This window comes from Bufo bufo, chromosome 4 (assembly GCF_905171765.1).
Source record: "Bufo bufo chromosome 4, aBufBuf1.1, whole genome shotgun sequence".
NCBI classification, from domain to species: Eukaryota; Metazoa; Chordata; class Amphibia; order Anura; family Bufonidae; genus Bufo; species Bufo bufo.
This window is the reverse complement of record NC_053392.1, coordinates 10,171,347-10,198,099: the sequence shown is the minus strand read 5'-3', so window position 1 is coordinate 10,198,099 and position 26,753 is coordinate 10,171,347. Positions and strand designations below refer to the sequence as shown.

The 26,753-nt window shown below is 46.7% G+C and overlaps 2 protein-coding genes across 22 annotated transcripts in view; both read left to right on the top strand.

Moving 5' to 3' along the window:
• LOC120998305 (gastrula zinc finger protein XlCGF26.1-like) overlaps positions 1–26,753 on the top strand; it is a 4,064,644-nt gene that overhangs the window by 1,348,203 nt on the left and 2,689,688 nt on the right. The gene's annotated exons all lie outside the window — the stretch shown is intronic.
• The window catches only part of LOC120998315 (zinc finger protein 260-like), a 56,363-nt gene that overhangs the window by 17,404 nt on the left and 12,206 nt on the right, over positions 1–26,753 (top strand). The gene's annotated exons all lie outside the window — the stretch shown is intronic.

The following is a 26,753-nucleotide window of genomic DNA, read 5'->3' as shown; positions in this document are numbered from 1 at the left end:
TATTCTATACTGTATTATAATAAACTCATAACCAGTCATCTCAAATATAGATTATATCATAGCTATGACTTTTTGTTAGGTCACTGCTCTGCTCACCCGTTCCAACGCTCCAGTACATGGCGGTGCCTCCCTCAGCTGCCGTGGTCAATTGTGACCACTGAATCTGAAGCAGCTTTCCCCAGGACCATTGTACTCCTGGGACTAGAACGGCTTCCCTGCGCAGAGATCGGGGAAGCCATTCCTTATCTCTGAAGAAATCTCAGAGATAACTGAGCATAGGTCATCAATATTCAAAACTGTGTATTAGGTACTGCGCGACATGTACCCCCTCTATTTTCCCCGCCTGTCGGCACTTTGAAGGTCCGCAGTATGTAATAATACAGAAACTCACAGATTTTTAGAATACCTTATCCTGGGTGTTCATCTGCGAGGGCTGTTTCTCCTGCGTCTTTCTGGGTTTTTCTTTTTTCTTTTCTTTTAAGTGCCGTTCAAGATGGGGAAAGGTGTAGGGGGCTGGACCCTAGTAGTTATTTGTGATTTTTTGTAAAATACAGAGCTTGCCCCGGCCGGTGGCACAGCTCGTTGTTAGAAAAAGCCGCTTGTTCGGGCTCGCACGGAGCGCCGCGTGACGTCACGGCAGAAGCTACGGTGGACTAGGAGGACCAAAGTTACCCCAACGCGTTTCGATTAGTTCGCTAATCTTCGTCAGGGTTGCTTCTTCTGGCTCCTGGTGCTACTTTTAAAGGTCCGTATCTCCTCCCTTCCTTACTGTCACTACCAGAGCTTTGGGACGTTCTCACAGCTCTGTTTCTCCACCCCTGTGATGATGTCACTACTAGAGCTGGGAGGCGTTCTCACTACTCTGTTTACTTCTGGTTTCTTTCACCACAGCTGTCCTTCATGTGTTTGATTTCCCTCCCTTTATATCACCCCTCCTCCTATGATAGGATGTGGATTATAGTTCTCACTTCAGTTGTGGCTCTTGCTTTGGTTTCTTCACTTGTAGCTATCAGTCCACTTGACCTGTGTTCTGCTGCAGCTAGCACTCCGGATTTTGCCAGCCTGTCCTTGGATCCGTCTTCTCTGCGGCTACAACACCTTCAGCTAAGTCTGCAGACATTGTATTCCTGTTTGTTTTCTGACTGGATCTGAGGTGGCCACGGTTCCCTCCATATACTGAGTAGGGCACTGGTGGCCGTGCCCCTTCCACTATTGTAGGGGTTACAGTGGTCATTAGTCTTAGGCACGTGGGCATGCCTCGTTCCACCTTTTGGATCCGGGCATGTGCTTTAGCAGAATAGGGAAAGCGTTGAGGGTCGGACAGGGGTCACCCTTTATCCTCCCTAGTTCTGGGTCCAGTCAGTTGCTCTGTACTGTGAATTACTATCGTTGCTCACATACACTCGTGACATTATAATCCACCAAAACCGTCCTTTTTTGACATGGATCCGCTTTCTGACCTGGTTGACCGCATGCAGGGTCTTTCTTTGGAAGTAGCGGATCTCCGTCAATCTATGACCCAGCTTCAAGCATTGGGCCCTGCTCCGGCTCATGGAGTCTGTTGCGAGCCAAAAGTCTCACTTCCGGAGACGTTCTCCGGGGGCAGTGAGAATTTTGTTCGTTTCAGAGAGGCATGCAAACTCCATTTTTGCTTGTGTCCTCACTCTTCTGGTAATCAAGAGCAGAGGGTGAGGATTGTCATCTCCCTGCTCAGGGGTAATGCTCAGACTTGGGCTTTTTCGCTGCCATCAGGGGATCCCTCCCTTCGATCCGTGGAGGGATTTTTTGTGGCCCTGGGGCAGATTTATGATGACCCGGATCGTGTTGCTCTGGCCGAATCTAACCTACGTGTTTTATGCCAGAACAAACGGTCTGCGGAGCTTTATTGTTCTGAATTTCGGAGATGGGCAGCTGATTCGGGTTGGAATGATGCTGCACTCCGGAGTCAGTTCTGTCATGGTCTCTCGGAGAGATTAAAAGATGCGTTTGCTTTCCATGAGAGACCAACGTCCTTAGAGTCTGCCATGTCATTGGCGGTACGCCTTGACAGGCGTCTAAGAGAAAGAAACGAGACCTCTCTGTCCAGCCATTGTCAGTCTAGGGGCAGTGGTGCGGACTCATTCAGTGTGCAGGAGCCTCATCCTGTCTCGCTCCCCTCTGAGGAGGAGCCCATGCAGCTAGCTCGACTTGCCCCTGATAAAAGAGGATTTAGTCCTCAGAGTATGGTCTGTTTTTGTTGTGGGGGCATAGGTCATTTGGCTAATGTTTGTCCGTCTAGGAGATTCTTGAACCGTACTAAGAGCGATAATAAGAGAAAAATCTCAAAAGGTAAATCATCAAGTTCTGCTTCATCTGCTACTTTGGGCAAAGTTGATGTAGGATTTGATGCTTTTCCTCTGACCTGCAGTTCCCGTTTTCTCCTGTCTGCCAGGGTGGCGCTAGAGAGCAAAGTCATTTCTTGTGAGATTTTTGTCGATAGTGGAGCGGCCGTCAATCTTATTGACACTCAATTTGTAGCCATGCATGGTTTTCAGGTTTGCACATTAGATAAAGATATACCTGTTTTTGCTATTGACTCTGCTCCACTCTCACAGAGATCTCTGAAGGGCATTGTTCACAATATCCGGCTAGCTGTAGGTGACACTCATGTGGAGGATATATCTTGTTTTGTCCTTAACGGATTGCCGTCTCCTCTAGTTTTGGGGTTACCCTGGCTCACTAGACATAACCCCACTATTGATTGGCAAGGAAGGCAAATAAATGAGTGGAGTGATTTTTGTAGAGAGAATTGTCTCACAGCGACTTTTGCAGAGGTGTCTACTAAAACTGTGCCATCATTTCTCTCTGATTTCTCGGACGTGTTTTCCGAGAGCGGTGTTCAGGAGCTACCTCCTCACCGGGAGTTTGACTGTCCCATTAACCTCATTCCCGGCGCCAAGCTGCCAAAAGCACGCCTCTACAATCTCTCACAACCGGAAAGAATCGCAATGCGAACTTACATCTCCGAGAGTCTCGAAAAGGGGCATATTCGTCCCTCAAAGTCACCTGTGGCCGCGGGTTTTTTTTTTGTTAAAAAGAAAGATGGCTCTCTGAGACCTTGCCTAGATTTTAGGGAGCTGAACCGTATCACGATTCGCGATCCCTATCCCCTTCCTCTGATCCCGGACCTCTTCAATCAAATTGTTGGGGCCAAGGTGTTTTCCAAATTGGATTTGAGAGGCGCGTACAACCTGGTCAGGGTCAGAGAGGGGGATGAATGGAAAACGGCCTTTAATACCCCTGACGGGCATTTCGAGAATCTCGTTATGCCTTTCGGCCTGATGAATGCTCCGGCCGTCTTTCAGCATTTTGTTAATAGTATTTTCTATCATTTAATGGGGAAATTCGTATTGGTATATCTTGATGATATTTTGATTTTTTCCCCTGATGTTCAGACCCATCAGGATCATCTTTTTCAGGTTCTGCAGATTCTGCGGGAAAATAAATTGTACGCCAAGCTGGAGAAATGTCTTTTTATGGTATCTGAGATTCAATTTCTGGGTTTTCTCCTCTCTGCTTCTGGTTTTCGCATGGATCCCGAGAAGGTCCGTGCTGTACTTGAGTGGGAGCTTCCTGAGAATCAGAAGGCATTGATGCGCTTTCTGGGTTTTGCGAACTATTACAGAAAGTTCATTTTGAATTATTCCTCTGTTGTCAAACCCCTCACTGACATGACAAAGAAGGGGGCGGATTTTTCCTCTTGGTCGGAGGAGGCGCTTGCAGCCTTTTCTAAGATTAAAGAGAATTTTGCGTCTGCTCCCGTCTTGGTGCATCCCGATGTTTCCTTACCTTTTATTGTTGAGGTGGATGCTTCCGAGGTGGGTGTGGGTGCGGTTTTGTCCCAGGGCCCTTCCCCTGCCAAGTGGCGACCCTGTGCCTTTTTCTCTAAAAAACTCTCCCCGGCAGAGAGAAACTATGATGTGGGAGATAGGGAGTTGTTGGCCATCAAGTTGGCTTTCGAGGAATGGCGCCATTGGTTGGAGGGGGCCAGGCACCCTATCACCGTTTTTACCGACCATAAGAATCTGGCATACTTGGAGTCGGCCAGGCGTATGAATCCGAGACAGGCCAGATGGTCTCTGTTCTTCTCCAGATTCAATTTTGTTGTTACATTCCGACCTGGGATAAAAAATGTGAAGGCTGATGCTCTCTCTCGCTGTTTTCCGGGAGGAGGAAACTCCGAGGACCCGGGTCCCATTTTGGCGGAGGGGGTAGTTGTTTCTGCTCTATATTCCGATTTGGAGGCCGAGGTCCAGGCTGCCCAGACTGAGACACCTGCCCGTTGTCCTTCTGGGAAGTTGTTCGTGCCTCCTGAGCTACGTCACAAACTCTTTAAGGAGCATCATGATACGGTTCTTGCTGGTCACCCCGGGAGTAGAGCCACGGTGGATCTCATTGCTCGGAGATTTTGGTGGCCGGCTCTTCGTAAGTCGGTGGAGGGTTTTGTGGCTGCTTGTGAGACGTGCGCTCGCGCTAAGGTCCCTCGTTCACGGCCTTCAGGTTCCCTTCTCCCGTTACCCATTCCTTCCCGTCCTTGGACACACCTGTCCATGGACTTTATCACGGATCTTCCTCGTTCCTCGGGGAAGTCGGTGATCCTGGTGGTGGTGGACCGTTTTAGCAAGATGGCTCATTTCGTACCTTTCCCTGGTTTACCCAATGCTAAAACGTTGGCGCAAGCTTTTGTCGACCATATTGTTAAATTGCACGGCATTCCCTCTGATATTGTTTCCGATAGAGGCACGCAGTTTGTGTCCAGGTTCTGGAAGGCTTTCTGTTCTCGCCTGGGGGTTCGGCTGTCCTTCTCTTCTGCTTTTCATCCGCAGTCGAATGGTCAGACTGAGCGCCTCAATCAGAATCTGGAGACATATTTGCGCTGTTTTGTTTCAGAGAACCAGGAGGATTGGTGTTCATTTCTCCCTCTTGCTGAGTTTGCTCTGAACAACCGTCGTCAGGAATCTTCTGATAAGTCACCATTCTTTGGTGCATATGGGTTCCATCCGCAGTTTGGTACATTCTCGGGAGGGGCTCTTTCTGGTTTACCTGAGGAGGAGAGATTTTCCTCGTCTTTGTCTACCATTTGGCAAAAGATTCAGAGTAATCTTAAAAAGATGAGTGAGAGGTATAAGCGTGTGGCTGATAAGAGACGTGTGCCTGGTCCGGACCTGAATGTGGGTGATCTGGTGTGGTTGTCTACTAGAAACATTAAGTTGAAGGTTCCCTCCTGGAAATTGGGTCCCAAGTTTATTGGGCCTTATAAAATCTTGTCAGTCATCAATCCTGTTGCCTTCCGTCTTGATCTTCCACGGGTTTGGAAGATACATAATGTATTTCACAGATCTCTCTTAAAACCATATGTCCAGCCCACGGTACCCTCCTCTTTGCCTCCTCCTCCGATTTTGGTTGATGGCAATCTGGAGTTTGAGGTTTCCAGAATTGTGGACTCTCGCATGGTCCGCGGTTCTCTTCAGTACCTCGTTCATTGGAAGGGTTATGGTCCTGAGGAGAGGATGTGGGTTCCGGTGTCGGACATTAAAGCCACTCGCCTCATCAGGGCATTTCATAGGGCTCATCCTGAGAAGGTGGGTCCTGGGTGTCCGGAGTCCACCCGTAGAGGGGGGGGTACTGTCACTACCAGAGCTTTGGGACGTTCTCACAGCTCTGTTTCTCCACCCCTGTGATGATGTCACTACTAGAGCTGGGAGGCGTTCTCACTACTCTGTTTACTTCTGGTTTCTTTCACCACAGCTGTCCTTCATGTGTTTGATTTCCCTCCCTTTATATCACCCCTCCTCCTATGATAGGATGTGGATTATAGTTCTCACTTCAGTTGTGGCTCTTGCTTTGGTTTCTTCACTTGTAGCTATCAGTCCACTTGACCTGTGTTCTGCTGCAGCTAGCACTCCGGATTTTGCCAGCCTGTCCTTGGATCCGTCTTCTCTGCGGCTACAACACCTTCAGCTAAGTCTGCAGACATTGTTGTATTCCTGTTTGTTTTCTGACTGGATCTGAGGTGGCCACGGTTCCCTCCATATACTGAGTAGGGCACTGGTGGCCGTGCCCCTTCCACTATTGTAGGGGTTACAGTGGTCATTAGTCTTAGGCACGTGGGCATGCCTCGTTCCACCTTTTGGATCCGGGCATGTGCTTTAGCAGAATAGGGAAAGCGTTGAGGGTCGGACAGGGGTCACCCTTTATCCTCCCTAGTTCTGGGTCCAGTCAGTTGCTCTGTACTGTGAATTACTATCGTTGCTCACATACACTCGTGACACTTACCTCCTTCACCCTGGCATTCTAGTTTTATACTATTGAAAGGCGAATAATTCTATCTCAGAGTTTAGTCTTGAGGGTACCAGAGTGTTTAAATTAAATATCCAACGGCTTTCTGATCTGGACATTTTTTTGATGTAATCTCCTCCCCTTTTATCTTTTTTGACCATTTCAATACCACAAAAAGTGGTGCCGCTGTTGTTTCCCCCGTGTTTCTCCTTATAGTGTCTTATAGTGACCCTAATATTTTCTTCCTATATTGTAGATGTGCTCCCCTATTCTTTTACTTATGGTTCTTTTTGTGCGTCCTATATATGTTTTTTTGCACGGACATGTTATGGCGTATATTGCACCCTGACTTCTGCAGGTCATGTGATCTTATTTCCATCTTTGTATGCTGTTTTCTGTTTATTTTAAATTTTTTGCAGACACCACAATAACCGCATGGGAAAAAGCCTCCCTGCGGTTTTTGTCCTGAGATCGCATTTATTGTTTGGTTGTCATTTTTCTTGCTCAAGCATTTATTAGTGGGGGCTATTATACTTCCCTCATTTTTTGCTTTTCTATAAATAAATTTTGGATTTTTGGGGATCTGATCTCCTATTATTTTGTCCTCCTTCAAGGTTTCCCAATGTTTTTTGATTATCCTTCTCAGTGTTCCTGCTTGACTGTTAAACTGTGTAATGATGGGTGGCATTTCAAAAATTCCCACTTCTGTATTACTGTCTTCTGGTTTTTATTGATTAGCTCCTGTCTGTCAAGTTTTCCTACCAGTTCTTTCTGTATTAATAGTTTCTCCTTGTTGTAGCCTCTCTCTTCGAATTTTTTCTGCATTTTATCTGCCTCTGCTCGGTATTCATTTTCCTTTGTGCAGTTACGTTTTATTCTCATGAATTGTCCTTTTGGAATGTTTTCCGACCACTGTGGGAGGTGGCAGCTCTCACGGGAGATGAAGCTATTTACATCTGTCGGTTTGTTGTATGTCCTTGTTTGTATGCTACCATCCTCTATGTAGATGGTAAGTGTCACGAGGGTGTCAAGAGCCACGCCTGACTCCGTTTATACCCGGGATCAGGAAGTCGCAGCGGGTGGCTGCGCGCTCTATGTCTAAAGACAGTGCTGTTTATTAATGGTAGCTTTCTGGGTTTGCCTTGCAATCCTTTTTGGCTCACTCAGGGATCCGTAGCTCCTTCTCCTCAGCTGTTTCTTGTCCAGCACTCCCAACCTCCTTATATTCTCCCTCTCACTTCTCTGGTTGCCAGATATAGAGCTTCCTGCCTGGACTTCTATACTGACCCTCTGGAGCTGAGTAGCTGTGTTCCCTGGTTGTTGTTCCAGAGCGTTACCCTCCGGATCTCTGTTGGACCTTTGTGGTCTGCTGTTGTCGCCCACCGGGAATTATGTGTTTGTCTGTATTGTCTGTCCTCTCCTTGGTGTTTTCCTTTAGTGTCAGTGGTGCGGACTAGTGTTCCCACCGCCCCGTTCACTACACAGGGCTCATCCTAGGGAAAGCCAGGGTTTAGGCACGTGATCGGCGTACGGGTGAGGAACCCGTCTAGGGACGTCAGGGCAGTCAGGTGCCAGCCGCAAGGTGAGTCAGGGGTCACCATCTTTCACTCTCCCTTGGACAGGGCCTTCCCATTTCCCTCCCTTTGCGTGACGCCGGTCATTACACCCGGCCGTCCCTCCTCCCTGTAACGATGCTGCTAATTAGCATACAGGGCAGCAAAAGTGAACGGGAGGCACAGCGGGGGAAGGGAGCAGCCAATGTGAAAAAGAAAAAGCGTGCTGACACTGCCAGGTACTAATACTGTAAGGTCAGGACCAGTGACACCAGCGTCACCTCCTCTGCATACAGCTGATCGGCGGGGGGGGGGGGGGGGGGGGGGGCTGGGTGTCGGACCCCCGATCAGATACCGATGACCTCTCCTGACATCTGTGACAGGAACAAGAGACAAGATCTAAGAGGCAGGAAATAACTTCTCAGAGAGGGGAGGATGGGAGTCCTACCAGAAAGCGCTGACAGTTATCCCAGCTGAGAGGACTACAACTCCCAGCATGTCCAGCCCGTTATTATGTGATATCAGAGGACATTACAGGAGGAGGTAGGAGAGGACTACAACTCCCAGCATGTCCAGCCTGTTATTATGTGATATCAGAGGACATTACAGGAGGAGGTAGGAGAGGACTACAACTCCCAGCATGTCCAGCCTGTTATTATGTGATATCAGAGGACATTACAGGAGGAGGTAGGAGAGGACTACAACTCCCAGCATGTCCAGCCCGTTATTATGTGATATCAGAGGACATTACAGGAGGAGGTAGGAGAGGACTACAACTCCCAGCATGTCCAGCCTGTTATTATGTGATATCAGAGGACATTACAGGAGGAGGTAGGAGAGGACTACAACTCCCAGCATGTCCAGCCTGTTATTATGTGATATCAGAGGACATTACAGGAGGAGGTAGGAGAGGACTACAACTCCCAGCATGTCCAGCCCGTTATTATGTGATATCAGAGGACATTACAGGAGGAGGTAGGAGAGGACTACAACTCCCAGCATGTCCAGCCTGTTATTATGTGATATCAGAGGACATTACAGGAGGAGGTAGGAGAGGACTACAACTCCCAGCATGTCCAGCCTGTTATTATGTGATATCAGAGGACATTACAGGAGGAGGTAGGAGAGGACTACAACTCCCAGCATGTCCAGCCCGTTATTATGTGATATCAGAGGACATTACAGGAGGAGGTAGGAGAGGACTACAACTCCCAGCATGTCCAGCCTGTTATTATGTGATATCAGAGGACATTACAGGAGGAGGTAGGAGAGGACTACAACTCCCAGCATGTCCAGCCTGTTATTATGTGATATCAGAGGACATTACAGGAGGAGGTAGGAGAGGACTACAACTCCCAGCATGTCCAGCCTGTTATTATGTGATATCAGAGGAGATTACAGGAGGAGGTAGGAGAGGACTACAACTCCCAGCATGTCCAGCCTGTTATTATGTGATATCAGAGGACATTACAGGAGGAGGTAGGAGAGGACTACAACTCCCAGCATGTCCAGCCTGTTATTATGTGATATCAGAGGACATTACAGGAGGAGGTAGGAGAGGACTACAACTCCCAGCATGTCCAGCCTGTTATTATGTGATATCAGAGGAGATTACAGGAGGAGGTAGGAGAGGACTACAACTCCCAGCATGTCCAGCCTGTTATTATGTGATATCAGAGGACATTACAGGAGGAGGTAGGAGAGGACTACAACTCCCAGCATGTCCAGCCTGTTATTATGAGATATCAGAGGACATTACAGGAGGAGGTAGGAGAGGACTACAACTCCCAGCATGTCCAGCCTGTTATTATGTGATATCAGAGGACATTACAGGGGGAGGTAGGAGAGGACTACAACTCCCAGCATGTCCAGCCTGTTATTATGTGATATCAGAGGACATTACAGGAGGAGGTAGGAGAGGACTACAACTCCCAGCATGTCCAGCCTGTTATTATGGGATATCAGAGGACATTACAGGAGGAGGGAGGAGAGGACTACAACTCCCAGCATGTCCAGCCTGTTATTATGTGATATCAGAGGAGATTACAGGAGGAGGTAGAAGAGGAGAGGACTACAACTCCCAGCATGTCCAGCCTGTTATTATGTGATATCAGAGGACATTACAGGAGGAGGTAGGAGAGGACTACAACTCCCAGCATGTCCAGCCTGTTACTATGTGATATCAGAGGACATTACAGGAGGAGGTAGAAGAGGAGAGGACTACAACTCCCAGCATGTCCAGCCTGTTATTATGTGATATCAGAGGACATTACAGGAGGAGGTAGGAGAGGACTACAACTCCCAGCATGTCCAGCCTGTTATTATGTGATATCAGAGGACATTACAGGAGGAGGGAGGAGAGGACTACAACTCCCAGCATGTCCAGCCTGTTATTATGTGATATCAGAGGACATTACAGGAGGAGGGAGGAGAGGACTACAACTCCCAGCATGTCCAGCCTGTTATTATGTGATATCAGAGGACATTACAGGAGGAGGTAGGAGAGGACTACAACTCCCAGCATGTCCAGCCTGTTATTATGTGATATCAGAGGACATTACAGGAGGAGGGAGGAGAGGACTACAACTCCCAGCATGTCCAGCCTGTTATTATGTGATATCAGAGGACATTACAGGAGGAGGTAGGAGAGGACTACAACTCCCAGCATGTCCAGCCTGTTATTATGTGATATCAGAGGACATTACAGGAGGAGGTAGGAGAGGACTACAACTCCCAGCATGTCCAGCCTGTTATTATGTGATATCAGAGGAGATTACAGGAGGAGGTAGGAGAGGACTACAACTCCCAGCATGTCCAGCCTGTTATTATGTGATATCAGAGGACATTACAGGAGGAGGTAGGAGAGGACTACAACTCCCAGCATGTCCAGCCTGTTATTATGTGATATCAGAGGACATTACAGGGGGAGGTAGGAGAGGACTACAACTCCCAGCATGTCCAGCCTGTTATTATGTGATATCAGAGGACATTACAGGAGGAGGTAGGAGAGGACTACAACTCCCAGCATGTCCAGCCTGTTATTATGGGATATCAGAGGACATTACAGGAGGAGGGAGGAGAGGACTACAACTCCCAGCATGTCCAGCCTGTTATTATGTGATATCAGAGGAGATTACAGGAGGAGGTAGAAGAGGAGAGGACTACAACTCCCAGCATGTCCAGCCTGTTATTATGTGATATCAGAGGACATTACAGGAGGAGGTAGGAGAGGACTACAACTCCCAGCATGTCCAGCCTGTTATTATGTGATATCAGAGGACATTACAGGAGGAGGTAGGAGAGGACTACAACTCCCAGCATGTCCAGCCTGTTATTATGTGATATCAGAGGACATTACAGGAGGAGGTAGGAGAGGACTACAACTCCCAGCATGTCCAGCCTGTTATTATGTGATATCAGAGGACATTACAGGGGGAGGTAGGAGAGGACTACAACTCCCAGCATGTCCAGCCTGTTATTATGTGATATCAGAGGACATTACAGGAGGAGGTAGGAGAGGACTACAACTCCCAGCATGTCCAGCCTGTTATTATGGGATATCAGAGGACATTACAGGAGGAGGGAGGAGAGGACTACAACTCCCAGCATGTCCAGCCTGTTATTATGTGATATCAGAGGAGATTACAGGAGGAGGTAGAAGAGGAGAGGACTACAACTCCCAGCATGTCCAGCCTGTTATTATGTGATATCAGAGGACATTACAGGAGGAGGTAGGAGAGGACTACAACTCCCAGCATGTCCAGCCTGTTATTATGTGATATCAGAGGACATTACAGGAGGAGGTAGAAGAGGAGAGGACTACAACTCCCAGCATGTCCAGCCTGTTATTATGTGATATCAGAGGACATTACAGGAGGAGGTAGGAGAGGACTACAACTCCCAGCATGTCCAGCCTGTTATTAGGTGATATCAGAGGACATTACAGGAGGAGGTAGGAGAGGACTACAACTCCCAGCATGTCCAGCCTGTTATTATGTGATATCAGAGGACATTACAGGAGGAGGTAGGAGAGGACTACAACTCCCAGCATGTCCAGCCTGTTATTATGTGATATCAGAGGACATTACAGGAGGAGGGAGGAGAGGACTACAACTCCCAGCATGTCCAGCCTGTTATTATGTGATATCAGAGGACATTACAGGAGGAGGGAGGAGAGGACTACAACTCCCAGCATGTCCAGCCTGTTATTATGTGATATCAGAGGACATTACAGGAGGAGGTAGGAGAGGACTACAACTCCCAGCATGTCCAGCCTGTTACTATGTGATATCAGAGGACATTACAGGAGGAGGTAGGAGAGGACTACAACTCCCAGCATGTCCAGCCTGTTATTATGTGATATCAGAGGACATTACAGGAGGAGGTAGGAGAGGACTACAACTCCCAGCATGTCCAGCCTGTTATGATGTGATATCAGAGGACATTACAGGAGGAGGTAGGAGAGGACTACAACTCCCAGCATGTCCAGCCTGTTATTATGTGATATCAGAGGACATTACAGGAGGAGGTAGGAGAGGACTACAACTCCCAGCATGTCCAGCCTGTTATTATGTGATATCAGAGGACATTACAGGAGGAGGTAGGAGAGGACTACAACTCCCAGCATGTCCAGCCTGTTATTATGTGATATCAGAGGACATTACAGGAGGAGGTAGGAGAGGACTACAACTCCCAGCATGTCCAGCCTGTTATTATGTGATATCAGAGGACATTACAGGAGGAGGTAGGAGAGGACTACAACTCCCAGCATGTCCAGCCTGTTATTATGTGATTTCAGAGGACATTACAGGAGGAGGTAGGAGAGGACTACAACTCCCAGCATGTCCAGCCTGTTATTATGTGATATCAGAGGACATTACAGGAGGAGGTAGGAGAGGACTACAACTCCCAGCATGTCCAGCCCATTATTATGTGATATCAGAGGTCATAACAGGAGGAGGGAGGAGAGGACTACAACTCCCAGCATGTCCAGCCTGTTATTATGTGATATCAGAGGACATTACAGGAGGAGGTAGGAGAGGACTACAACTCCCAGCATGTCCAGCCTGTTATTATGTGATATCAGAGGACATTACAGGAGGAGGGAGGAGAGGACTACAACTCCCAGCATGTCCAGCCTGTTATTATGTGATATCAGAGGACATTACAGGAGGAGGTAGGAGAGGACTACAACTCCCAGCATGTCCAGCCTGTTATTATGTGATATCAGAGGACATTACAGGGGGAGGTAGGAGAGGACTACAACTCCCAGCATGTCCAGCCTGTTATTATGTGACATCAGAGGACATTACAGGAGGAGGTAGGAGAGGACTACAACTCCCAGCATGTCCAGCCTGTTATTATGTGATATCAGAGGACATTACAGGAGGAGGTAGGAGAAGACTACAACTCCCAGCATGTCCAGCCTGTTATTATGTGATATCAGAGGACATTACAAGAGGAGGTAGGAGAGGACTACAACTCCCAGCATGTCCAGCCTGTTATTATGTGATATCAGAGGACATTACAGGAGGAGGTAGGAGAGGACTACAACTCCCAGCATGTCCAGCCTGTTATTATGTGATATCAGAGGACATTACAGGAGGAGGTAGAAGAGGACTACAACTCCCAGCATGTCCAGCCTGTTACTATGTGATATCAGAGGACATTACAGGAGGAGGTAGAAGAGGACTACAACTCCCAGCATGTCCAGCCTGTTATTATGTGATATCAGAGGACATTACAGGAGGAGGTAGGAGAGGACTACAACTCCCAGCATGTCCAGCCTGTTATTATGTGATATCAGAGGACATTACAGGGGGAGATGGAAGAGAAGAGGACTACAACTCCCAGCATCTCCTTCACTCGATAAATCCATCTGTTCTCCATTTTCTTCTACTTCATGCAAAGCTCCGCCCCCTGCACTGATCACATGACAGTGACATCATCCCAGGTCCTTCTCTACCACTTATCTCCACTGCTGAGCTCCACCCCCTGCACTGATCACATGACGGTGACATCATCCCAGGTCCTTCTCTACCACTTCTCTCCACCACTGAGCTCCGCCCCCTGCACTGATCACATGACAGTGACGTCATCCCAGGTCCTTCAGCTCTTGCAGTGCAGCAGATACAGAGCAGGTCCTGGTCGGTAGTCACTGCTGTGGTGTCTGGAGCCTCTTCTTCTCTCTGGTATCAGCCATTTCTCCAGAATCCCCCTTTATCCCCGGTGCTGGGGGCTCTGAGAAGCGGGGTCTCTCCAGGAGCAGTAAGTGCGGTTCTGGGTCTCACTAATGCTCTTGTCCCTGGAGGATTTCCAGCCTCTCCTCTCCTCATAAAGGCGCCTGCAGTACTAGAAGCCTCCAGCTCCTCCAGTTCTCTCCTCTTCTCCTGAATGACCACCAAGGATGGACAGGAAGGAGATCAGCAGAAGAATATTAGACCTCACCTTGGAGATCATCTCCCTGCTGAGCGGAGAGGTAAACTTTTCTAGATTTCTCTCCTCTTTATTGTATTCTGTAACAAGTCAGACATCAGGAAGGAGAATCCATCATAGGAAGTAATAGGAAGAGTCCAGGGTCCTGGAGAACGGCCTCCAGACCTTCCAAGTGATGGAGAACCTGAAGATCAGCCACCAGTATGGTCAGTGATGGATCATGGAGACCAATAGTCATGTTGTAGGAGCCATGAGAAGGTAAGTAGGCAGGTTGTACCCAGGAGGAGAGGAAGCAGAGGAGGAGATGGCCGGAGTGTGGTCTGGAGGGAGGATTTCTACCACTAGTCTGACATCTAGATGATACTGGACTATAACAAGGAGGCCTCCACTACGTCTAGAGGAAAGAAGGTTTCTCCACCAACATAGAAGAGAAGTCTTTACTGTAAGAGCAGTGAGACTATGGAGCTCTCTGCCAGAGGAAGGAGTCATGGGGGATTCTCTAGAAGAGTCCAGAAGGAGCCTGGAGGTCTGGAGGGTAATAATATTTGATTTGAAAGAACAAATAGGGGGGCACTGTGCTATCTGAGACCAGATGGTACACACGCAAATCTAGTTTTAAAATACAAGAATTTATTCCAAAATTATATGTACAGTGGATATAAAAGTCTACACACCGCTGTTAAAATGTCAGGTTTCTGTGATGTAAAACAATGAGACAAAGATAAATCATTTCAGAACTTTTTCCACCTTTAATGTGACCCATAAACTGTACAACTCAACTGAAAAACAAACTGAAATCTTTTAGGTAGAGGGAAGAAAAAATATAAAAATTAAATAATATGGTTGCATAAGAGTTCACACCCATAAACTAATACTTTGTTGAAGCACCTTTTGATGTTATTACAGCACTCAGTCTTTTGGGGTCTGAGTCTATCAGCATGGCACATTTTAACTCTTCTTTGCACAAACTCTCCAAATCTGTCAGATTGCGAGGGCATCTCCTGGGCACAGCCCTCTTCAGATCACCCCACAGATTTTCAATCGGGGTCAGGTCTGGGCTCTGGCTGGGCCATTCTAAAACTTCAATCTTCTTCTGGTGAAGCCATTCCTTGGTTGATTTGGATGTATGCTTTGGGTCGTTGTCATGCTGAAAGATGAAGTTCCTCTTCATGTTCAGCTTTCTAGCAGAAGCCTGAAGGTTTTGTGCCAATATTGACTGGTATTTGGAACTGATCATAATTCCCTCTAGCTTAACTAAGGCCCCAGTTCCATCTGAAGAAGAACAGCCCCTTGGCATGATGCTGCCACCACCAGGCTTCACTGTGGGGGATGGGGTTCTTCTGGTGATGAGCAGTGTTGTTTTTGCTCCAAACATATCTTTTGGAATTATGTCCAAAAAGTTTAACCTTGGTTTCATCCGACCAGAACACCTTTTCCCACATGCTTTTGGGAGACTTCAGATGTGTTTTTGCACAATGTAGCCTGGCTTGGATGTTTTTCTTGGTAGGAACAGGCTTTCGTCTTGCCCCTCTACCCCAAAGCCCAGACATATGAAGAATACGGGAGATTGCTGTCACATGGACCACACGGCCAGAACTTGCCAGATATTCCTGCAGCTCCTTTAATGTTGCTGTCGGCCTCTTGGTCCCTCCCAGACCAGTTTTCTTCTCGTCTTTTCATCAATTTTGGAGGGACGTCCAGTTCTTGGTGATGTCACTGTTGTGCCATATCTTCCCCACTTGATGATGACGGTCTTCACTGTGTTCCATGGTAGATCTAATGTCTTGGACATTCTTTTGTCCCCTTCTCCTGACTGATACCTTCTAACAATGAGATCCCTCTGATGCTTTGGAAGCTCTCTGTGGACCGTGGCTTCTGCTGTGGGATGTGACTAAGGACATTTCAGGAAAGACCAACTAGAGCAGCTGCACTTTATTTGGGGTTAATCAGAGGCACTTTACACGATGGCCGGTGTATGCTGACTCCTATGTAACAGGATTCTGAATGTGATTGCTTCATTCTGAACACAGCTACATCCCCAGTTATAAGAGGGTGTGCACACTTATGCAACCACATTATTTTAGTTTTTTTGTTTTCTTCCCTCCACCTAAAAGATTTCAGTTTGTTTTTCAATTGAGTTGTACAGTTTATAGGCCACATTAAGGGTGGAAAAAGTTCTGAAATTATTTATCTTTGTCTCATTTTTTTACATCACAGAAACCTGACATTTTAACAGGGGCGTGTAGACTTTTATATCCACTGTATATATACTACACAGGACGTATACTGTGTGTATATATATATATATATATATATATAGAGGACACATACAGGGGTGTGTAGACTCTTTTTATCCACTGTATATATATAGAGGACACATACAGGGTCGTGTAGACTTTATATCCACTGTATATATATAGAGGACACATACAGGGTGTGTAGACTTTTTATATCCACTGTATATATAGAGGACACATACAGGGTGTGTAGACTTTATATCCACTGTACATATAGAGGACACATACAGGGTGTGTAGACTTTGTATATCCACTGTACATAAAACACAATAATTGCTAAAACCTAGGTCGACCTAGTATTCCATATAAACATACAAAGCATAGAATATTCACATAATGCATATAAAGCTTATAGAAACGATAAAATCAATCAATATGACCTTGTGATATTCAAGGAGATGATGGGGGTTATCCCCATAGTGTGTATCCCCAATCAGCGGAGAGAGGCGGCTTTCTTTTTTGTTGGAAATGGCTTATAGTTCAACTGCTGCAATGAAATATCCGAATGCTATATTTAAAATAATTGCGCAATATTTGGTAATGTCGTCATAATGTTCCTATATCCAGGCAAACATAGATGGTGCTATTCCCAATATATGTCTTAATGATTAAATATACATCCGCCCAATGAGAAGTCATTCCTTCCAACATCGTCACTATTACTTGATGGATTGCTATGTCAAGAATAATCCTATCAAGTGTACGTTGCCGCTAGTGATGATCGAGCACCAAAGTGCCGAACACATTGCTATATTCCTGTGCTCAGCCGAGCACCCAAGTATAATGGAAGTCAATGGGAGACAACCAGGCACCCCCTGCTCTGAAGAGGGGAGGGTGCCTTGTCCATTGGAAAAGGTCAGAAAGTGACAGAAACACCACCAAAATGGATCGGGAACACCATGGGGACAATGTCTGGATGCATCTTTGACTCCCAGGTCGCTGCTGGGAACCATGTTGTCCCGAGTTGTACGCCACTTTTACAGACTGACAAAAATACGCACAAAACCCCCCGAAAAATAAATTTTACAGGAAAAATTGTTAAGAAACATTCTCTCCTATATATTCAATTGTATATAAAGTGCAAGTGCTGCAAAAAATTACAAGGAAGAGGCACTCAGCCTGTATATCGCATAAAGGAGGGCCTCATTCACATTGTGGTACAATAGTTCAGGTAGTGGGACTCCTACACTCATAAAGCCTATGCACTAAGTGAAAGGGCTGCCAAAAATTACAAGGAACCGGCACTCCAATACACCCTTTGTTACACATAAAGGAGGGCATCATACACAGCCTTAAAAAATTATGATTGATGGCCTGCTGGTGACCCTCAAAAACATTTGGAGCAAGGGCGTGCTGATCTGACCATCTAATACCTTAGGGACGAGGGCCTGCTGCCGCATTGGTGACTCTAGATAACCTCTGGGCGATTGCACGTCCCCGTGACGGCGACGATCCATTCGGATGTCTGCCCTATCAACTTTCGATGTTCTTTTCTGCGCCTACCATGGTGATCACGGGTAACGGACAATTAGGATTCCACGCCGGAGAGGGAGCTTGAGAAAGGGATACCACATCCAAGGGAGGTCAATGGCTGAAATCTGATTGGGTAGAGAGGGTGGGTCAAGTTATTAAAGCAGAAAAATCGAAGGAAGCCAGCAGGTGCGCGACAATTACCCACTCCCGGGGAGGTAGTGACGATAAATAACAATACAGGACTCTTAGGATGCCCTGTTATTGGAATGAGTAATACTAAAGTACAGGGAATGTCACTGCGGTATTTTGGATGAGGAAACGTTATACAGGAGAGGCCCTGCTGCCGCTTTGTTGACTCTAATAACTTCTGCCTGATCGCACGTCCCCGTGACGTCCACAATCTATTTGGATATCTTCTCTATCAACTTTCGATGTTCTTTTTTGCACCTAACATGGTGACCATCGGTAACGTGGAATCATTGTTCGATTTCAGAGAGGGAGCCTGATAAACGGCTACTACTTCAAAGCAAGGCAGCATGAGTTGCGGGCCTGCAGGTGAGCTGACCCTGTAAAACATTATATGCGAGGGCCTGCAGGTGAGCTGACCCTGTAAAACATTATATGCGAGGGCCTGCAGCTGAGCTGACCCTGTAAGACATTATATGCGAGAGCCTGCAGGTGAGCTGACCCTGTAAAACATTATATGCGAGGGCCTGCAGGTGAGTTGACCCTGTAAAACATTATATCGGAGGGCCTGCAGGTGAGCTGACCCTGTAAAACATTATATGCGAGGGCCTGCAGGCGAGCTGACCCTGTAATACATTATATGCGAGGGCCTGCAGGTGAGCTGACCCTGTAATACATTATATGCGAGGGCCTGCAGGTGAGCTGACCCTGTAATACATTATATGCGAGGGCCTGCAGGTGAGCTGACCCTGTAAAACATTATATGCGAGGGCCTGCAGCTGAGCTGACCCTTGTAAAAGTTCTATGCGAGGGCCTGCATATGAGCTGACCTTGTAAAAGATTTTATGTACGGGCGTGCAGGTGAGCTGAGGTGGAACCGACAAACCCAACTTGATTTTGATGGCTGCATTAATCTGCAGGTGACCGTCATACAGCTCCACAGATTTGTTTCCATCTGCATCTCTCTAAACAATCTGTGGCCTTAGTCTTTTATCCAGACTCAGTCATTGTGCCACTATGTGGCCTCCTCATGCTGCCATCTCCACACCATGTCACCCTGCCACTCATTTTTATCCCCATGCTGCTGCTTCTTAAAAGGGCTTAAAGTGATCACCAGGCCCACAATCTAATTAAGGTTTAACACACAAAACCAAAGTAAAATTCGATTTTATAGGAAAAATTGATTGAAAACATTATTTTCTGTATATTTACTTGTATATAAAGTGAGATTGCTGCCAAAAATTACAAGGAAAAGGCACTCCGATAAAACCTGTATAGCACGTAAAGGAGGGCCTCATTCACATTGAGTTGCGGGCCTGCAGGTGAGCTGACCCTGTAAAACATTATATGCAAGGGCCTGCTGCTGAGCTGACCCTGTAAAACATTAGGGGCGAGGGTCTGCAGTTGAGCTGACCCTATTAAAAAAAATTAGAGTGGAGGGAATATATACAATCTGGAGGAGGAGGAAAAAACAAGATTCAACCATATGCTCTTTTTTTTGTGGTGGAAAAGGTGCATGGGAATACAGTACAGTAGATTGAGTACATTATAAATGATAGATTGAAATTGCCTTTATGTTCATCATGAGCTCAGCTTTCCTCTGGTGGAGTGGAGAAGTCAGGGGCAATCCAGGCCTTGTTCATTTTTATCTGAGTCAACCTGTCAGCATTGCCAGTGGGCAAGCGGATACGCTTATCTGTTATAATGCCACCAGCAGCACTAAATACACGCTCAGACAAAACGCTGGCGGCAGGGCAAGCCAGCACCTCCAAGGCGTAGAGCGCAAGTTCGTGCCACGTGTCCAGCTTGGACACCCAGTAGTTGTAAGGCACTGAGGGATCATTGAGGACGCTGACACGGTCTGCTATGCATTACTTCACCATCTTCCAAAATTTTTCTCTCCTTGTGGCATTAGGCCGCGCATCAGGGTGAGGGTGCTGGCGGGGTGTCATGAAAGTGTCCCATGCCTTGGAGAGTGTTGCCCTGCCTCTGTTGGAAATGCTGTGTTTCCCTTGTCTCCCTTCCTCGGTTGCCTAAGGAAGTACGTACTCTGCATCCAGCATCGTCAGATGGAAAATTCCGGAGAAATCTCTCGAGTACCTTCTGGTATTGCACCGTTTTACTCGCCCTCTTTAACACAGGAATGAGAGATGAGAAATTATTTTTGTAGCGGGGGTCTAGAAGGGTGAACACCCAGTAATCTGTGTTATCTAAAATGCGTTTAACGCGAGGGTCGCTGGAAAGGCAGCCTAACATCAAGTCAGCCATGTGTGCCAGAGTACCAACAGGCAAGACGTCGATGACTGACTCTCCATCTCCTCCTCCTCCTCCTCCTCCTCCTCTTCTGTCCATCCACACTGAACAGATGGAATTAAAGTCCCATAGGTACTACCCTCTGTAGCAGAAGCAACTGTCTGCAGCTCCTCCTCCTCCTCCTCTTCATGGTCCAATTTGCGCTGAGAAGACGAACTGAGGGTGGTCTGGCTATCACCCTGTGTAATGTCCTCCCCCATTTCCTCATCTGCCACATTCATAGCGTCGTCCTTAATTGTGAGCATTGATCCTTTGAGTAGACACAGCAGTGGGATGGTTACACTGATAATAGCGTTATCGCCACTAACCATCTGTGTGGATTCATCAAAGTTTTTTAGAACCTCACAGAGGTCTGACATCAATGCCTACTCCTCGCTTGTGATTAGTGGCAGTTGACTCGAAAGGCGACGACCATGTTGCAGCTTGTATTCAACAACTGTCCTCTGCTGCTCACAAAGCCTGGCCACATGTGTAACCTAGAGTTCCAGCGCGTGCTCACGTCGCACAACAGTCGGTGAGCTGGAAGCCGCAAGCGCTGCTGCAGCGTTGACAGGCCGGCTGAAGCTGTGGACAACTTGCGGAAATAGGCACACACGCGGCGCGCCTTCACTAGTAGCTCTGGCAAATTGGGGTAGGTTTTTATAAACCGCTGAACCACTAAGTTTAAAACGTGGTCTGGGCATGGGATGTGTGTCAGGTTGCCGAGCTCCAAAGCCGCCACCAAGTTACGGCCATTGTCAGACACAACCATGCCTGGTTGTAGGTTGAGTGGCGAGAGCCACAGCTCGATTTGGTCTCTTATACCCTGCCACAGCTCTGCAGCGGTGTGCTGTTTGTCCCCTAAACAGATCAACTTCAGCCCAGCCTATTGCCGCTTCCCCGCTGCAGTGCTACACTGCTTCCAGCTAGCGACTGATGGCGTCCCTGGCCACCAGCACTTGTCCGTGTTGAAGTGGACCTTCCCAGTACCTACGTTGGTCAGGGCACGGGTGATGTTATGGGACACATGCTGGTGTAAGGCGGGCACGGCACACCGTGAAAAAAAGTGGCAGCTGGGGACTGCGTACCAAGGGACGGGCCACACACTTAGACTGCGGAAGCCCTCAGTGTCCACAAGCCTAAATGGCAACATTTCAAGGGCCAGTAATTTCAAAAGTTGCGCATTTAGTGCTATGGCCTGTGGGTGGGTGGTGGATATTTACGCTTGCGTTCAAATGACTGTGTTATGGACATTTGGATGCTGCGCTGGGACAGGGAAGTGGATGTTGTTGCTGATGGTTCATGCGAAGGTCCATTTGCAGGGCAAGGGGCATCCAGGCCTGTGCCTTCGACAGGGGATTGGCCAGCAGTGGTGTGACCTGCAGACCCAGATTGTGGACCCAGGCAGTCGACCAACTTATTAGGGTGCTTGAATGCCATGTGGCGGATCATGCTGGTGGTGGTGAGGTTGCTAGTGTTCATGCCCAGGCTCATTTTGGTACTGCACAGGTTGCAAACTACCACTCTTTTGTCGTCTGCACTTTCCTCAAAAAAGTGCCATACTGCGGAACACCTACCCCTTGGCAAGGTTGATTTACGCATGGGGTTGCTCGGTGTAATGGTTGCGGGCCTGTTTTGTGTGAGCCGACTTCTCCCTTTTGCAACCCCACTGCCTCTTCCAGCCTGTTGCAGTGCTGCGGATCCCTCCCCCTCTGTACTGCTGTCCTCGCTCGACTTTTCACCTTCCCATGTTGACCTCATCGTCAACCACCTCCTCTTCCACTTCCTCACTCTGCTCATCCTCCTGACTTGACCTAACCACAAACTCAGTGATTGGTAACTGTGTCTCATCATCATCCACCTGGTGAACGAATGATTGCCGTTCACCACCGTCATCTTCTTGAGACTGTGAAGGCTCAAGAGGTTGGGAATCAGGGCAAAATATCTCTGGTCTCTCTTCAAGCGTGCTGGGCGCGAGAGCCAAATGTAACAGTGGTGCTGGAAAGAGCTCCTCGGAAAATTCGAGTGTGGGATCACTCGTTTGGCAAGCCTCTCCATGGTGGGAGGAAGGATGCTCAGAGTGAGGATTCAGTTTACCAGACTCTTTGCTACAAAGACTGGACTTGGTGGAAGAGAGGGTGGTGCTTAACCGACTGGAAGCATTATCTTCAGCAATCCAACCGACCAACTGTTCGCACTGGTCCGACTTGGACAGTGTTGTCCTGTGCCGCCCAGTTAAGTCGCACATGAAGCTGGGTATGGTGGATGTTTTTTTTTCTGGTGCACTGGCAGCAGGCACTGTTTCATTGTTCCCAGGGCCATCAGCATCACGCCCACTTCCCTGTCCCTTACTGCTCGCCTTCTTCATATTAATGGTTTTGTCACCAGATGTGGCGCAGATTTTTTTACAGTCCGCTAAAGACACCGTTTTCTGATGCCGGAGTATATGTCACAGAAACACACAGAATATGGACACTAGATTAGGCCCAGATTATTAGACTCTGCGGTACAGACACTGTTTTCTGATGTAGTTTATATTTATATTTTTCCCTATATCTGGGCCTGACAACCACAAGATATTGAAGCGCAGATCACACAATTCACGGATTACACCTTACATCACAAAAAGTGCAACACCAATCGATCAAAAAGGCGTATGTGCCACAAAATGGTATCAGTAAAACAGTCACCTCATCCCACAAAAAATGAGCCCCTACCTAAGACAATCGCCCAAAAAATAAAAAGACTATAGCTCTCAGAACATGGAGACACTAAAACATCATTTTTTGGTTTCAAAACGGCTATTATTGTGCTAAAGGGAAATACATAAAAATATATATATACATATTTGGTATCGCCACGTCCGTAACAACCAGCTCCATAAAAATATCACATGACCTAACCCCTCAGGTGAACACCGTAAAAAATAAAATAAAATAATTTGTGTAAAAAAAAAAAGTAATTTTTGTAACCTTACATCACATAAATTGCAACACCAAGCTATCGAAAAGGCAAATACCCCCAAAAATAGTACCAATCAAACCATAACCTCATCCCTCAAAAAATGAGACTTTACCTAAGACAATCGGTCAAAAAATTTAAAACCTATGGCTCTTAGACTATGGATACACTAAAATATCATTATTTCGGTTTCAAAAATGCTATTATTGTGTAAAAATTAAATAAATAAGAAAGTATATATATTAGGTATTGCCATGTCCGTAATGATCTGCTCTATAAAAAAGTCACATGACCTAATCTCTCAGGTAAACGCTGTAAAAATAAATAAAAACTGCGCCAAAACAACCACCTTGCCCCATAAAGTGTAATAATGATTGATCAAAAAATCATATGTACCCAAAAATTTAAAAAAATATAGGGCGTTCTGAAAATAGAGATAGAAAAACCTAATTTTTGTTTTCAAAAATGCTTTATTATGTAAAACTGAAACAAACAAACATAAAAAGTAGACATTTGATATCATTGCGTCCGTAACAACCTGCTCTATAAAAATAGCACATGATCTACCCTGTCAGATGAATGTTGTTAAAAATAAAAACGTTGCCAAAACATAAATTTTTTGGTTACCTTTCCTTACAAAAAACGTAATATAGAGCAATTAAAAATCATATGTACCGTAAAGTAGTATCAATAAAACTGGCACCTTATCCCGTAATTTCCAAAATGTGGTCACTTTTTTGAGTTTCTACTGTAGGGTGGGATCAGGGGGGATTCAAATGGGACATGGCATCTAAAAACCAGTTCAGCTAAATCTGCCTTCCAAAAACCATATGGCGCTCCTTTCCTTCTGCGCCCTGCCGTGTGCCCGTACAGCAGTTTACGACCACATGTGGGGTGTTTCTGTAAACCGCAGAATCAGGGTAATAAATATTGAGGTTTTTTTGGCTGTTAACCCTTGCTTTGCTACTGGAAATTTTTTTATTAAAATGTAAAATCTGCCAAAAAACTGACCACCTAAAGGGTTAACAAAGTTTGTAAAATCAGTTTTGAATACCTTGTCGTTTCTAAAATGGGGTAATTTTTGAGTGGTTTCTATTATGTAAGCCCCACAAAGTGACTTCAGACCTGAACTGGTCCTTTAAAAAGTGGGTTTTGGAAATTTTCTGAAAAATTTCAAGATTTGCTTTCAAACTTCTAAGCCTTGGAACGTCCCCAAAAACTAAAATGTCATTTTAAAAATGAACCAAACATGAAGTAGACATATAGGGAATGTAAAGTAATAACTATTATATCAGGTATCACTATCTATTATAATAATATATTGAGTCCAGTCAGTAAAAAATATAAAAAAAACATTAATAATAATAAAAAAAAAAAAATCAATTCCTAACGAACTATCAGTTCAGAAAAAAACCTAAAATAAATGTTCCCGCCATATATGTAAATGCCCCTTAGATGAGTCCTGTCTCCCCCCATGCTTCAGAGATGAGTCTAGCGCTCTCTGACTCTTGGAGTGTAGCCACGCCCACTAACGAATAAGACACACCCTCTACGAAGTCTCGCAGCTGAGCAGTATACATTATATGATCAGTGTGAGATGAATCGCGAATATTCTAATCGTGAAATTTTATCGCGAATACCGGCAGTTCGAGAATTTGAGAAGATCTAGAATATAGTGCTATGTCTTCATAATCGCGAATATTCTAGACTGGTTCACGGCATTTGGGACGTGAGTTCGGGAGGAGGGTGGGATCTTTAGATATATAACAGGAGGTGGGGTTAGGAATGGGAAGTGATGAGGTAAGCATTTAATTTACATAACTTGCAAAAAGCAAAAGTGGACTGTAAAAGAAGTACTTGGAGAGTGACAGCCTGAAGTGCGGCCGCGATTCCCTGAGTCTTGCGCATGCGCTCTGCACCGCTAAAACCCGGCTAACAGCTGCAGCAGGAGATGGAATAGTGCATTACTACAGAGCGCCCTGCGCATGCGGGCTGTCAATCTCAGGCAAGAGTGGACGGTTAGGGGGGCGTGGTTACCTTGACTTCAAGCTGGCCGCACTATAGCGCTGATGGAGAATAAAACTGCCTTTTTTTAAACTTACGCAGCATCGAACAAAAGGGTGAAACATATGATTATTAACAGGCTGCGGGCTACTATGAGGTACTGCTGGCGGGTGTACATGCATTTTTGAGGTGACAGGTTCCCTTTAAATCCTAACTGCCATTTACACGGTCACATGTCCCTTATCAGCCAATAGACGCTCGCAGGTCCTACTCCAGGTTGCTATAACAACTGATCACAGGTTTTAGCAGTTCGCAGGTCCTGAAATATTCAGTCATATGATATATGACGGCACTACACTGCTGCATGCATGGGGGGCAGGGGCCACTATTAAACGGACAGGCGCTGTGGAGTTCACTGTTAAAGGGGCGGAGACCGTGGAGTTCACTGTTAAAGGGGCGGCCACCGTGAAAGTCACTGTTAGGTGTCACCGTTAAAGGGGCGGCCACTAGGAAAGTCACTGTTAAAGGGGCGGTCACCGTTAAAGGGATGGCCACTGTGAAAGTCACTGTTAAAGGGGCGGTCACCCTTAAAGGGGTGGCCATTGTGAAAGTCACTGTTAAAGGGGCGGTCACTGTTAAAGGGGCGGCCATTGTGAAAGTCACTGTTAAAGGGGAGGTCACCGTTAAACGGGCGGCCACTGTGAAAGTGACCATTAAAGGGGCAGCCACTTCGAAAGTCACTATTAAAGGGGCGGTCACCGTTAAAGGAGCAGCCATTGTGAAAGTCGCTGTTAAAGGGGCGGTCGCCGTTAGAGGGGCGGCCACTGTGAAAGTCACTGTTAAACGGGCGGTCACCGTTAAAGGGGCGGCCACTGTGAAAGTCACTGTTAAACGGGCGGTCACCGTTAAAGGGGCGGCCGCTGTGAAAGTCACCGTTAAAGGGGCGGTCACTGTTAAAGGGCGGTCACCGTTAAAGAGGCAGCCATTGTGAAAGTCACTGTTATTTAATATAAAATTGCAATAAATAAATACCCGAGCAACGCCGGGTCATTAGCTAGTACCTTAATAATATTCCAGCTTCCAGTGACTAGACTACTGGAGATGGGGCCATGATCCAGGGAGGGATTCTGAGTGTAGATCTGGAGTCAGGAAGGAATTTCTTCCCCTAAGTGTCTCTCTCCATCCACAGGATTACACCATAGTGAAGAAGACATCGGGGTGGACTCCCATCATC